The 14,398-nt window shown below is 45.3% G+C and overlaps 1 protein-coding gene across 1 annotated transcript in view; it reads left to right on the top strand.

The window, feature by feature from the left end:
• REC114 (REC114 meiotic recombination protein) overlaps positions 1–14,398 on the top strand; it is a 683,893-nt gene that overhangs the window by 130,149 nt on the left and 539,346 nt on the right. The window lies entirely within an intron of this gene.

Below are 14,398 nucleotides of genomic sequence, written 5' to 3'. Positions count from 1 at the left end.
AAGTCACATATGTAATGCATTTTATTAAAATGACATACTTTTATTGATCTACATACTTTCTAGCTACACACCCACAACCTACACAACCTACAACATAAAAAGAAACAGTGCAATTTTTATAGACTTAGAATACCTATTCCCACTCCATTTTAAACCACAAGAGTGAAATTGTTGGATTCTAATGGTATAGATTTACTATTTCCACTCTGTTTTAAGCCACATTGAGGAAGGTTTCCAACTTTAAGAGGTGTACATTTGCGATTACCACTCCATTGCAAGCTACATTAGGAAAAGTGTTGGATTTTAAGGGGTGTACAATTACTATTCTCAGTCCAATATAATCTACAGTAGGGAAATTATTGGACTTTAAGTGGTGTATACTTACTATTCCCACTCCAATCTTAGCTACATTTGGGAAGTGTTGGACTTTGAGGGGTGTAGATTTGCTTCTCCCCCTTCATTGTAAGCCACATGAGCAGGGCTGGACTGGCCGTAGCAGGCACCGGCCGTTTTCACCGTTGGCGAGAAGGGTGGGGGCCTGTTTGGGACTTTGGGGGCCTTTCTTGGTACAAGGGGCTGCAATATTAGCCCCCTGTACCAAAAGCAGCTGCAGTGTTTTCCACGCACACCCCAACACCCTTCCCTCAACCCACCCCCCTCCCCCCCCCCCGTGGCCGGCCCGACTCAATTGCCAGGGGCAGTTTGCGGTCTCAGTCCAGCCCTGCACATGAGGACCAGTATTGGACTTTGAAGAGTGTACAATTACTATTCCCAGTCCAACATAAGCTACAGTAGGACAATTGTTGGACTTTAAGTGGTGTATGCTTACTATTTCCTCTGCAATCTGAGCCACATTGGGAAAGTGTTGGACTTTGAGGGGTGTATAGCAACTATACCCACTCCAATCTAAAATATGTTAGAAAAACATTGGACTTTGAAAGGTTTATACAAACTACTTCCACAGCAATTTCACAACATTAAAAAATAAATATAATTTTTTAAAATGTAAAATAATATTTTCCATTACAATAGAAACAGTATATTTAAACATAACGGGCCTTAAAATAAGCTATTTTAGTGGCAAATAAATGCAAAAGGTAAAACAAACATGAACACCTAATTTACAGAACACATCAATAAAAAAAAGTGAAAGAACCTTAAAAGTACTAGCTCAAAAAATATTAACCTCTTAACTGCCACCCGCTGATCAGAAGGCTGTCCAGTGTTACGATTTTAGTTTTTCTTGGGTTGGCTTCCAGGCAGTTAACATTAGAGTAAGAGTGCAGCACTTTAGCAAGCACTTTAACCCAACTCTTGTGTAACTAAAACAATGCTAGATCGTCTGTCTAAAGCAAATTGCAGATGTGTTGCCTCCTATCATGGGGGAATGACCATTGGTATGGTCGAGAATGCCAGACAGATCAAAAATAAACAAGTTAAACAACAAGGGGCAGCACACACCCCTGCTTTCCCCCCCGCGCGATTGATTTTTTTTTAGATTTGCAGTTTCTGTTGCCCAGTTTGACGTAAATTCATGTCTCAGTATGCAGTTGTATGATTGCCTCAAGGACTTTTGCTGGAATGCCCAAGTTCTTTAGATTCAACCATAGGGCCCCACTTGGGATACGGTCAAATGCTGCCCTGAAGTCTAGGAAGCAGCAGGGTCTGAGATGTTATCACCTTTTCATACAACAAGGATATAGCTAACAGATTTGTCAAGCTGCCAGATTTTTCAAAGAACCCACTTTGATTCTTTGGGATGCGACCCCTCATCTCCACCCATTGTTGCTGGTCCTCCAGTAGTAAACTAGCAAAACATTTTGCTTCATTGTCCAGAAGCACTATCAGTTTGTAATTGCTGGGGTCTTTTTTGGAACCACCTTTAAAAATTGGTTGAATGATAGTGCCAGGAATCCGGTATTAGTAAGCTCATTAGGCAGTAATGAAATAGATGTGTAAGTTTACTGGTCCTGAAGGGAATGTCCTGCTTGAAAAGGGTCTTAGGGAGGCCATTTGGCCCAGGTGCCCCATCTGATCTGGCCTTTACCAGGACCTGGTTCAGATGGCGGGTGAGAGATGTTAGCTCAGTAATGGAGGGGATGGAACTTCCGAGCCTCAAAGTGGCAGGGGTGAAAACCTCTATAGTGCTTGTGGAGCAAGGCTCTCTTCCTTGCTAGATTGCATGGTAGTTTGGGCTGTCAGAGGCATTGGATGTGAAGTGTGTGGACAGAAAGAATGAGCATTCTGGTTCAGAGATGTTAGCACTGCCAGCTCTCCTTTGGTTGCTTTTTTTGCTCTTGTAGAAGAGTGTCACCCAAAACTGGTCTGTATGTCTGGTCTTCTCTGCCCAAACAGCTTTCTTGAAACATTTTTGCGCAACTTGAATTCAATTACTCTTTGTTGCCAGGATTCTTGAGAGATGCTCTGAGAGCAATGTTCTGAACTTTCTTTGAGCTTAAGATAGTGGCTGTGGGAGGGAATAGCTTGGTATGGCTCAATGACTGTGCAGTAGCTGCAGTTGTGAGTTGGAATTTACAGAGTAGTAGAGTAATAAAATTGGACCACTCAGCGATTGATGAAGTATTTCTGGCGACGGCCCCTCTAGTGACTCATGCATTAAGCCATGATTTTGCCTTGAGACTCATCCCTTCATTTGAGTCACCTGAGGTTGTCAGTGAAGGCACCTTTACTAGTGAGACAGGCAAAGCATGTTCTTCCAGGTTGGCATTTATTCTTATAACTTGGGGTAAATGGTGACTCTCAGTAGCTTTCAACTAAATTTCCAAGCTGCATATGGTGTAATCTAGGTAAGACAATTTTTCAACCTGATCTTGTCCAGTTGAGTGGGACATCCTGTGGGAATCTTCCATTTAGAACTTCGAAGCCCTGGTTGTTAAGTTGCATGACCACTAGTTCCCCCAGCAGGCTTTGTGGGCATCCCTTGAGGCTAATTTGTCCTGTGATGTTCTATGCACTTTCGGGGACCAACTCTGGGGCTTCCTTGTGGTTGTCTTGAAAGAGGTTCACATTGAAGTTCCCCGTTATCAATCAATCAATCAGTCAAACTAGATTTGTAGAGGGCGTCTTTTCACCCGCTAGGTTATCCAGGCACTGAGAGCTGAGCTGCTCGGGTGGAGTCAGTTGAACAGCCAAGTCTCGAGTCCCTTTCAAATTTCCTAAATATAGGGTGATGTCCGGAGGTGAACGGGGAGGCTGTTCCAGTACTTTGTGGCACGGAAGAAGAAACAGAGTCCTCCACTGTTGCTACGGCAGATGCGCGGGTATAAGCGAGGTAGAGGGAAATGGAGGGCAGGTGTCTGGAGGGTTGGTGGAAACTCAGGAGGTGGTTGATTATGCTGGTCTTTGATTGTGCCAAGGTGATGGAAGTGTTGAAGATGGCTGTGAGGTTGTTGCTGATAGTCTTATTTCCAAGGTTAAACAAGTGGTGGGACAGGTGTCCGAGGGTGCTCCTGAATGGACAGAGTGCATGATGGCTTTGGTGCTGTGACTGGTGAGCTGGTCCCAAGCAGTGATCCGGTGGTCGGTGTTTGTGACTGTGAGAGCGAGGAGGCTGAGGATGTCAAAGGCGGTGGATTGGGGTTCAAAGTGTTTGTAGGTGGTGGAGATCTTGTCATGAAAGAAGTCCGCCAGGTTGTCGCAGAGTTCCTGGGAATGGGTGAGGATGTTTTCGGTTGCTGGAGGGTTGGAGAACTCATTGATGGTGCTGAAGAGTTCTTTGCTGTAGTTAGAGCTGGCGTTGATGTGGTTGGCTAAGGTGATCTGTTTTGTCTGTTTCAGGAGTTGGTGGTTGTGGTTGAGTGATGTGTTGAAGGTGGTGCGGTCTAAGAGTTCCTTGCTGGTTTCCCACTTTTTCTAGTTGTTTGCAGTTGCCTTTTGTGGCTCTCAGTTCCAGGGTGTACCAACTGGCAGGTTTGGTGGGCCTTTTGGGCTTGGTGGGTTTGTTGAGGTTGACTCTGTGTCGGCACAATCAGAGATCCAGGCGGTGAAGTTCTTGACAGCTAGTTCAAGGTTGGTAATGGTGTCGGCGTGGGAGGTGTTGAGGGCGTCGGTCCAATGCCTTTTGGATACTTTGTTCCAGCTGCATTGTGGGGTACTGGGTGGCTTGGTGGAGGTGCTGGGGTTTCCTGTGATAGTGAAGTGGATGATTGAGTGGTCTGTCCAGATGAGCTCGGTGATATGGCTGCACTTAGTTTAACACAGTCCGATGAGGAATGGTCCCTGCCCATGCCCCATATGACTGTTATAAGATAGTTCAATTTGGACCTTTTTCCCTCAAATAATGATTAATAAAAAGTATGAATTAGCAGGAGTGAGCGGTGAGGTCTCCAGATGTACAATTTGACTGCTTGTAGCCAGTTCTTTTGCGTGATTATGGGTCCAGCCGACACACGAAATTCTGTGGAGATATACAGTGAGAGGCCACATTTAGTCTGCCATTTTTGTGCTCTTTAAAGGCTGGTTTTCTGAACTCAAGGAAGCCAATGATGGGGAGATCAATAATAGACCAGGTTTCTTGTAGGACCCCAAAAGTTGTTATGGTCTATACACCGCTGTTTCTGGGTAAGGCTGCAAATGTTCCAAGAACAATAGGAAAGGAGCAAAGACTCATCACTGCGAGACTGTGCACTTTCTTTAATTCTGTCAGGGCGCCTACAGGATAGAGCTGAGGGCAGTTACCTCCGCTCAGTCCTTGAGGGGTCATGTGTCATTATCTCATTCACTTTAAGCTGTAGAGTACGGCCCAATGCATTTTTTAAAATGGTGTAAGTCTCTTGCTTAGGACTGAACTGGGGCAATCTGCTGTTTTGCTAGAACCACAGGGTTAATCTATTTCTTTAAAAACACTAAGCCTGATGCCCCAGGAGATGGAAATCTCTTCTCTCGACCAGATCTTTTGTATGTGGACTGCTGAGGCCAGCGTCACCAGTGTAGACTTGGAGATTTGTGCATCCCTCGTGGCTAGAAACTCAATTGAGACGATATCCTTTGATTCCATTTAACTGAGCTCCGGGTTGGCCTTCATTAGTCTTAAAATGTTCCCCCTAGTCAGAATGTTGTGAGGACCTTGTGTATGATACTCTGGAGTGGGTAGCAATGTAACATTGGGTTGTTGCAGGGCTACTTGCTTGGCGGTTTCTTGGCTTACAATAGATCTAGGGGAATCCTGGGTGGATTTTAGAACGTTGTTACCTCCCTGGATTTTTTACGCCAGTGAACTGCTCAACAGATGCTCTACTTTTAGGCCCTTTTATCTCGAATGCTTCTTTGGTTAACTTGGATGCACGGCGACACATACCCAATTGGGAAGTAGTGAATATTTGGGAACTGTTACAGGCACCTTTGCCACTGCTTGTGCAAATTATTTACATGATGAGCAGAAAGTATGTAACGACAATGCTAGCATTCTTCTATGTTGCACAACAGACTTATTGTAATCATTATTAACACTATAGCAATGATACAGACTGTATGATCCTAGGCAGCCTAAGTTCTGCGCCACCCCTATCTCTGAGGGAACATGGACTTCCCTTTTTTCTAACTGGCTAACTATTGCATGGACTTCTTCAGTGTGTTATGTTATGTTATATAGCATTTCTATAGCGCACGGCTACTCCGACAGAGTGTCCCGGCGCTTTTCACTTGCAGCTTGCGAGAATAACATAACAACATAGAAAAAAAACAGAAAAAGTCAGAAGAAAAGAAACCTAAAGATTAAAAAGCCAGGTCTTATGGCTCTTCCTAAACAGAAGCAAATTAGATGTGCTGCGTAGAACCAGAGGCAGCGAGTTCCAAAGCTGGGGGGCTTTCAAACTAAAAGAACGCCCCCCAATACGGGCTTTCCTTACACGTGGCACCAAGGCCAGGTATAAAGCTTCTGATCGTAAAGAGCGGGCTGGGCGATAAAAAGTCAACCTCCGCTGCAGGTACTTTGCCCCTGTGCCAAACAGATCTTTATGCATAAAGTGTGGCAAAGTGCTTTCCGTTTGTCTTATTTTCCTGCCACCGGGATTTGGAATGCACATTTGATTTGACAGTTGCAGCGACAACGTTATGATCTGGTGATAAAGTACTCGTGGGCTGATGGGTGCCACTCCTTCCTCGGGGCAGAGGGGCACTAGGCTCCTCAGGCTCTGTTTTGTGAACAGCGGGTACATGCTGGGCCTGGTGGCTTAGTTCACTAATAAATACACTGTGGGGCCTGTGTTTGACCTCATGGTCACAGGTTTATATCCCAGTGTTCCACTCAGCCTTTCATCCTTCTGAGGTCAATAAAATTAGTACCAATAAGTTTGGTAACAAAAAAACCTCTGTTATTCAGCTCCAAGATTCCCTCTGGGTGAACATGCGCTTTACAAATACATGTTATGTAAGTTGGTGATGCACTCAGGAGGAGTTCCTTCTGTTTTTGTTCATTTACTTCCAGCGGCATTTCCTCTCTCTTTTACTCAGGGAAGGGGTCGCCAGAATTAGGGCAGAGACTAACATTTTAGGAATGGCCTGGATTGACATTGAAGTGGCAATGCCCCAGTTGTTCCGAGGCTCTATCATCTGAGGTACAGGACACTCCGTGCTGAGACCGTTTGTTGAATGACAAGTTTCCAGTGGTCGAAGTTTGGAATCTTGAGGACACGCTACTGCAGCTGGGGCTGGGCTTTGCCTGGAACCAACACGGATGCCTTTTATCTCAGATATGGAAGACTGAGAGCAATGACACATTGTCGATAATTGGAGAGCAACAACCTCGTTTTTGTGCCACGTTGGAAGTAAATTGAGCTCTAATAAGTTTGTTTAAATTGTCGAGCTTATTGTCAGTCCCAGAGTAAAAACAGAAAAGGAGTACAGAAGGTCTCCTTGAAGATCCAACTTGTCGGAATGGTAGTTGAGGGCTGTTCAGACACAAGGAGATGATGGACGGAGCACTGAAACTTTTCAAACAATCTCACCCCCAGTCACGGATTTGGGTTTAATCCAACTTCGTTCTTTAGTTCACATCGCAAACCAGTTCAGACCCAGCCATATGAAAATCAGTTGTGACCCTGTTCCTCATGGGAGCAGTCCAGCCCAAACTGCCAAGGCAGGTCTTCCCTGCACTGGAAACAAGCATCCTGGGACCGGTTTCGGGGTAACACCCCTAATCAGCCTGGCTAGCTTGAATCCAGGGCAGTTACTATGGACTTAAGCGTCTGTAAGAGTTGTGGCCAGATGGAAAACAGTGTGTCCGAGGGTGGGCCTGGGCTGGCGTTACCAGTTGGACCATGATTACATGGCTCCTCTGGAAAGGACAACAACAGCTCCAGAAGCGATTGGTCATTTGGCTCCGTGCAGACAGCCTTGGGCTGGGTGTAGCTCGTGTTGTCCTGTAAAAAGGATTCTGTTGAAGATAGTATGGCTGTGCTTCCCACTGTTGCCTGGTCCCACTGGGTAGTTGGGGGACCAAAAGGGCATTTTGTGACTGGATATAACATTGAATCTGGCAGCTGTTGCACTGTATTGTGTACCGGGGCGCCTACTTGAGGGCCTTGAGAGGCTGACAGAGTTGGGCTTGCAGGCGAGGTCACTGTGATACACTCATGTACCAGGTTGAGGAGGGTTGGGACTGTCCCAGAGGAGAAGATGCCTGAGGTAATTAAAACAGAGCAGGGGCTGTTAACCTAAGGAGAAACCTGTGATGACAAGCTTGTGTGGGGCCGCCGATGGAATGAACCATTGGTGGGGCAGGCGATGGACACTGTGTAGTGCTTGGATCAATTGAGTCTGATGAAACAGATGAATAGTCTCTAAGGTAGACCTTCTGACATGAATCGGTGTTGCCGCCGTTGTCACTCTCACTCGGAGACAGCTGGACTGTATGAACAATAGCATGAACAGTGGCCCTTGTTGAACCTGCCTCAACCAGCACCATACATTCATTACGCGAGGGCTTCCTCTCTTGTGATGGATAAGTGAGGTCAGCATTCGAAGGTTTCTTAATGATGAAGTCAAGGAGGGTAATCGTGAGTGAGCCTGTTTGACCTGCCCTGTCACTGGGCCCGACTGTACAGGAGGTAAATGCAGAATTTGGAGACGACGCCAGAGGGCTGAACTCAAGGTCAAGGGACAGGGGCTCCCCAGTCAAATCCAGGTTCGCGTCGTCCTGCCAAACCTCATCACCTCACTGCTTGTTGAGCCAGGGGTGCAGATGTGCTTGAACTAGAGCACGAACAGGAGCATGAGTAATTACACTTTACACTACAAAGCACCCCTAATTAGCTGGTTGCAGGGGAGGGCGGTCGAGAGGGAGGGAGCATACTGGAGCTAAACTTGAACCTAGTCAGGCCACTTTCGTGACTTCCTGGCCCTACCTGCTATGGTAATGGCACCTAGGGTCATGCGCAACCCTCAGCCCCCACACTTAGTCTTGTGTAGTCTGGTCACAGCAAAAGGCAGGCTGGCAGCAGCAAGCGCTATGCAGATATTGAGGGGGCAGCCCTGCCTTGCATTTTCTTACTTGGGACCTTGAGGTGGCACTGAGGAGGTTTTGCCTTAAGCCAGAGATAGGGCTATAGGTCCACCAGTGCAGCTCCTCTTACGCCGCCCAGCTCCTCTCCTTGCTCCTGCCACCATGCTCCCCCTGCTCCCCTCGCTTGCCATCTGTGGAGCTCTCCTCTGGGGCTGCTCCTCAGCTTCTGGAGAGAGGCTGTAGTCCGGAAGAGACCGAAGACAAACTGTGGGCAAATTGTGGACTGGGTGGGCAGGAGAAATAGCACAAAGTTCCCATTTCGGTCCCCCCATTGGAGGGGGTCGGCAAGAGCAGATCGACAGTGGTAAGGGACTGCTGATCAGTGAGTGATCGTCTGTGAGGCTCCTCCTCCTTGCATACATGTTCGTATGCTGCATCTGTACAGTCAAAGAAAGAAGAAAAGGGTTTGTGAATCCCCCTGGAGGTGACTGAGAAAATAGGCAAAATATTTATTAAATGTTGAGTTTTTTTTAGAAAAATAGGAAAGAAGTGCTCTAGATAAAAGTGTCTGTTTTTCCTCTAACGAACGGTTTGCTGTGCTAAAGGTACCGTATTCCCCCAGCTTTCATGAACATGCAGAGCTGAATCAAAAACCTGAATTTTGTACTACAGTTTTGGCATTTTTCAAAGAGGTGTCCAATTTTTGGTGCTCTCAACCAACTTCTAGTTTGTGGTGTAAAACCCATGGGGGTTCCAGAAAAGGTATAGATTTCTAAAAAGTAGACAAAGTGGTGTCATATGTGTAAATCCCTCAGGGTTTTCCAAGAAAATAACCGATGAAATAAAGATATAGTGAAAATGAGTAGGAAAAAACTGCCATTTGGGACACAACATTTTCATCAACTTTTTGTCACGATGGGCGATTATCAAAAGCGGTATACTATTACGTCCGCTAGTCCCTTCTGGTTGCGGGGGTATCTAGGGTTTGTAGGTTTTCCAAGAATCCAAGGTACCTAGACACAACAACAGCTGCATCATACAATGGTTTTTGATTGCGCACTGAATATATGGTGAAATATGTAGAGCAATTCTATTCTATTCATGAGGATTTCTAGAGTGCATGGCTACCCAGAAGGGCCTCCCAGCGCTAAACCAGCAACAGGTACTTCTTCATATGGTCAACATTAGTTGAACAGGTTTGTTTTTAACAATTTCCTGAATTTAGGTTTGGACTCTGTTTTCCTAATATGCTGAGGGAGCGTGTTCCAGAGCTTGGGCCCTGAAGGCCAAGGAAGTTCCTCCCCTACTGGTTCTCTTAATCCTGTGTACTTTAAACAGCTGCTGGCTTTAGAGCGCAACATTATTGAAGTGTTGTAGGGTGAATGAAGTCCCTGAATTAACATCAGACCTTTTTTATACATTGATAAATGGGCTAAACACAATGCTTTGAAATATATTCTTTTAGTCACTGGTAGCCAGTGCAGGCTTGCCAGAGCTGCAGTTGCAGATTGGTGTTTGGGGATTTTCAACAGAATACAGGCTTTGAAATTCTGGCTCACTGGTAGTCTTTTTATAACATACTTGGCACTACCCAGATATTGGGAGTTTCCGTAATCAAGTAGTGAGATGATTAATCATTGCACCACTATTCTTACGTGATGGCTCAGGGAGCCATTTCAGAAGCTTTCTCAATGTTCTAAGCAGGCCAAAGCAAGTTCCCGCTATTTTTTTAGCTTGGGTTGCCATCGAGAGCTAATCATTGAGCCAGATACCCAGGCTCTTAACTCCCTATTTTGTGATGGTTTGACTTCACAGAAAGTCTGGTCACTTCACTCCATCCACCTCGCTGGGTGGTTTCCCACCACCATTAACTCAGTTTTTTCCTGTTTTAGTTTAAGGCTGCTTGCTGCCATTCAGTGTACCACATGTTTAAGACAATGGTTTAGCTGGGTTGAGGTTTGGCAGTTTGAATAGAGATTGAGATGATAATCTGTGTATCATCTGCATATTATATTGAGGTGACGTCATGGCCCTTTATGATCTCGGCCAACGAGGTGACGTACAGGTTGAACAAGGTGGGGCTTAGGGAGGAACTCTGTGGCACCCCACATTTTAGGGGTTGAATTTCCAACTATGTGACTTCCTCACAGACTTGGAGTGTTCTGTTTTGCTGTAGCTGCTTCTTAAAACCTTTTGACTAATACCGGGTGAAAAAAGGTGTCAAAAGCCGCACTCAGATCCAGGAGGATCAGGGCGACAAAACCACCCTGATCCAGGATGGCTTTTTGTTCCTCAGTGTCTGCCAGCAGAGCCGTCTCTGTGCTGCTACCTGGTCTGTATCCATTCTGAGAAAAAATGTCATATATAATTTGCTTCCATATTTAGGGAATGATTTTTATTGGATACATCTTTCTAATATTTTTCTCAGTCCTGGTAGGAGAGAGATGGGGGCAGTAGTTTTCGCATTTTGGGGGATAAGCAGATGTTTTTTTTAGAAGTGGCCTAACAATTGCGTGCTTTCATGCTGCTGGAACCGTCCCTGACTCAAGTGACAAATTAAACATGTTGTTCAACATGGCAATAACTGCTTTACCACCTTTAAGCATGATATCCGGAGGGGTCTGGTCTAGCGGGGAACCTAATGTTAGAGATTTAAGGATCACTTGCGTGTCTTGCTGGGCTATGTTTGGAAATGTGTTACATTTTTCGAGTTGCAGTGTGATTCTTTTCATGACTTTGTTGACCCCTCCCAGGGTGAGGAAGATGTTATTGACTTTTTCTAAGAAGTAAATAGCTAACATGTTTCAATGAGAGTCTGATGGCAAGGGGCCTGATTAACCGTTTTCCAGTTTTGTCAGGCTGCTCACCACATTGAACAATTCCTTGGAGGAATTTTCTTCATTATTGATCATAAAAGAAAAGAAGTTGATTCTTGCCTCCCGAATGGCATAGTTGAATTTTTTACAGCCTTCATGTAAATGGCCATGTCCATTGCGTTGTATCTTTTCCTCCATGCCCTATCTAGTTTTTTTGACTCTTTCTTTTTTTCAGTTCTAAAAGTTCTGGTATGAACCAAGAATCTTTTTCTCCTAAACGTTTAGCTTTTTGCTTCCTAAGAGGAGTTATATTATTTAGAGCGTTGAGCAGCCATGCCTCGAAGCTGCTATACCTACTTGAAATGTCTCCGGTCATTTCAGGGGTGGAATTGGTTAGCATGTTCTGCCATCCTTCAACATGTACAGCTTAGCCCAGTTGTGTCTAAGTCTGGGCTGGTGAGGTGTGGAGACTTTGATACTTATATTACATAATTGGAAGGGTATTCGTTTGTGGTCTGATCATAGGATCTCTGTGGGGTCTCCTCTGGTCATTTTTGGTATGTTAGAAAATATTAGATCTAGTAGAGAGCCATGCCAGTGGGTGGGGGCTTTGATCCGTTGTGTTAGCTTGATTGTCTCTAGGTCCAGTATAAGGTTTTTAGATAATTTAGAACATTGGTGCAGTCCCTTTCACTGCATGAACACATATATACTGCATATGCCACATAAATCTACCATCTGCTGCATAATCTGCAAATGGCAGTCTTATGTGGCATATGCAGTATATGTATATATTTTTTTAGAAACACGTGTTTGCACCCAGGGGAAAAGACACATTAAAAACAATACATAATGGCCCCCAAAGGGGGTTGACCCAATTGATGAGGGTCGACCCCCTATCTTCTTTTAATTTTTAAATGTGTGGCTCCCCTAGGAACCATACATTAAAAAAAAATATTGAGCCCCAATGATGTCGGCCCGTGAACAAGGGCGACCGACCTACTGTTAATTTCGTTGTTTTATATGTATATATATTCCCTAGGGAATATAACACCTTTTATAAAAAAGAATTATACCCCGGGGGTTGGAGGGAGGGGTTTGGCTCATTAGCATGAAGGATGAGCCCTGCCAATTTTATTTGTTTAAAAAAAATATATATTATACTTTTCCATGGGGGCTCAGTTGCACCCTCAGTGTAAAACAATTTTTTTTTAAATTAGTGTGACCCCGCTGGGGCGGGGGGTAGATAGAGTAGATGGGGTTAGCGGCGTGTCCGCAATCCACGAGCAGAAATAGGTTTATGAGAGGCAACGCTGGAAAGGAGAGACTCTATCTCCCCTTTCCAATGATGCCTCCCACAAACATGTGGAGGCATTTTAAAAGGAGAAATCCCCCACCCGATGTGGGAGCAGGTCTCTTATCTGCTGCTTCTCTGCTCCGGTGAGGGTTTGTGCACCTCGCATCACGCTGACCTCACAGATGCACAGGAGGGGGGCAGGGCTGATGCGGAAGCGCTTCCTGTCTTCTTTTTGACAGACAGGCATATATACTAGAACAGTACAGTTCCTGTAAGTTTCAGAGAATCTAGAGGGTGTCAGAGAAGAATTTACATGGTAACTCCCGCATGTAATGAGGAAATTGTTGTGCATCTTTTCATACCAACCCAAGGACTCTGGAACTCATGAAAGTGAAAGGTGGAAGCAGACAGTGACATTACTCCATATCAGAGCCATGCAATATGTGAATTGTCTACTACGGAAAACAGGGCATCTTCCATACTTTAAAAAATATATATATTTTATTATTATTTGTATTTAATCAAAACACCCACACCAACAAAGGGCAACCGAAAGGTAATGAACAGTGCTATGTAACAGGGTTGCGTGCTATGTAGTATAACATTTGTCAAATCAATCATGCATCCGGTGTGCGGCAGCAACTGAGCCAGTGTACCCCATGCTTGTTCACGGGAGCAGAGCACTAGTGCTTCCAAACACCTACCCACAAGCACTACAGGTATTCATCTATGCCTTCAACTATGGCCAGGCGCCCACAGTATACCAGACTATCACATTCCAAACTGTTTAAAGGCTGGTCCACTGGGTCGGAGCCATCTCCGTAGGCCAGTGGAAGGAGAAAAGGTACCAGAGAGTGGTTCCTGCTCTACAATCTGCCCATCGAGGCCCAGTCTAGGTCAATCCACCAATATAGCATCCCACTAAGGCAAGATCAGGATTCTGTGTGCTCTTCTACTCTTTTCTCTCCGTATTACCTCCCTCTGCAGTCCACTTATTTCACGAATTCCAACCCCCACCTATACGCGTCTGGACGAGCGAGTATGAGTGCCAAATCTATTAATCTGTCTGTCACTTTTCGGGTCACGCTACGGTCATGGCGGCCTAGCAAGCACAATTGAGAAGTGAACTGGAAGTTCTGCTTGGTGGCATGTAAAGTGACCCGGATGATGGTGGACCAGTCTGACGCTGATGACAGACAAGACCAGACCATTTGAAAAAAGCCTGCATCTTCCCCCAGACAAGGAGGACATGCCGCTGTCACGCTGGGGAGCATAGTATGTAGGCACCGAGGAGGGAGGTATACCCTATGGACAGGGCCGGACTGGGAGCTGAAAGCAGCCGTAGTGAATTTGCCAGACTAGCCCTGTCCGGTGCGTCGTGAGCGAGCTCGACCACTACTAGGGGGGGTTTGGAGGGGTTCTCCCCCCAAGAAAATTTTGGAAAAAGACAGACCAAAATGGTGCATTTTATAGCACATTTTTCATTACATATTTAATTGTATCAACTTTCAAAGCACAGTAAATAGTAGATGATGACCTTAAAGAGCACCAGGTTACCCACCCAGTCATATGTGTACCCATAAACATTCTTACAGAGAGCACCAAAAATAGACACAAGTAGTGAATCAGAGAGAATAAAGTAAAAGTGAGACCAGCCCCCATATGGTGTGTAGCGAGCAAGCGCAGTGAGCAACTACTACTAGGGGGAGTTTGGGGGGTTCTCACCACAAGAACATTTTGGAGACAGATAGGGCAAAACAATGCATTTTTCACACATGAACACACAGGCCATTGAGGCCAGAAACTGTGGAAATGCCACACATA

This window comes from Triturus cristatus, chromosome 3_1 (genome assembly GCF_964204655.1).
Source record: "Triturus cristatus chromosome 3_1, aTriCri1.1, whole genome shotgun sequence".
Taxonomy (NCBI): Eukaryota; Metazoa; Chordata; class Amphibia; order Caudata; family Salamandridae; genus Triturus; species Triturus cristatus.
The sequence above is the reverse complement of the archived record's forward strand: the minus strand, read 5'-3'. Positions and strand labels throughout refer to the sequence as shown.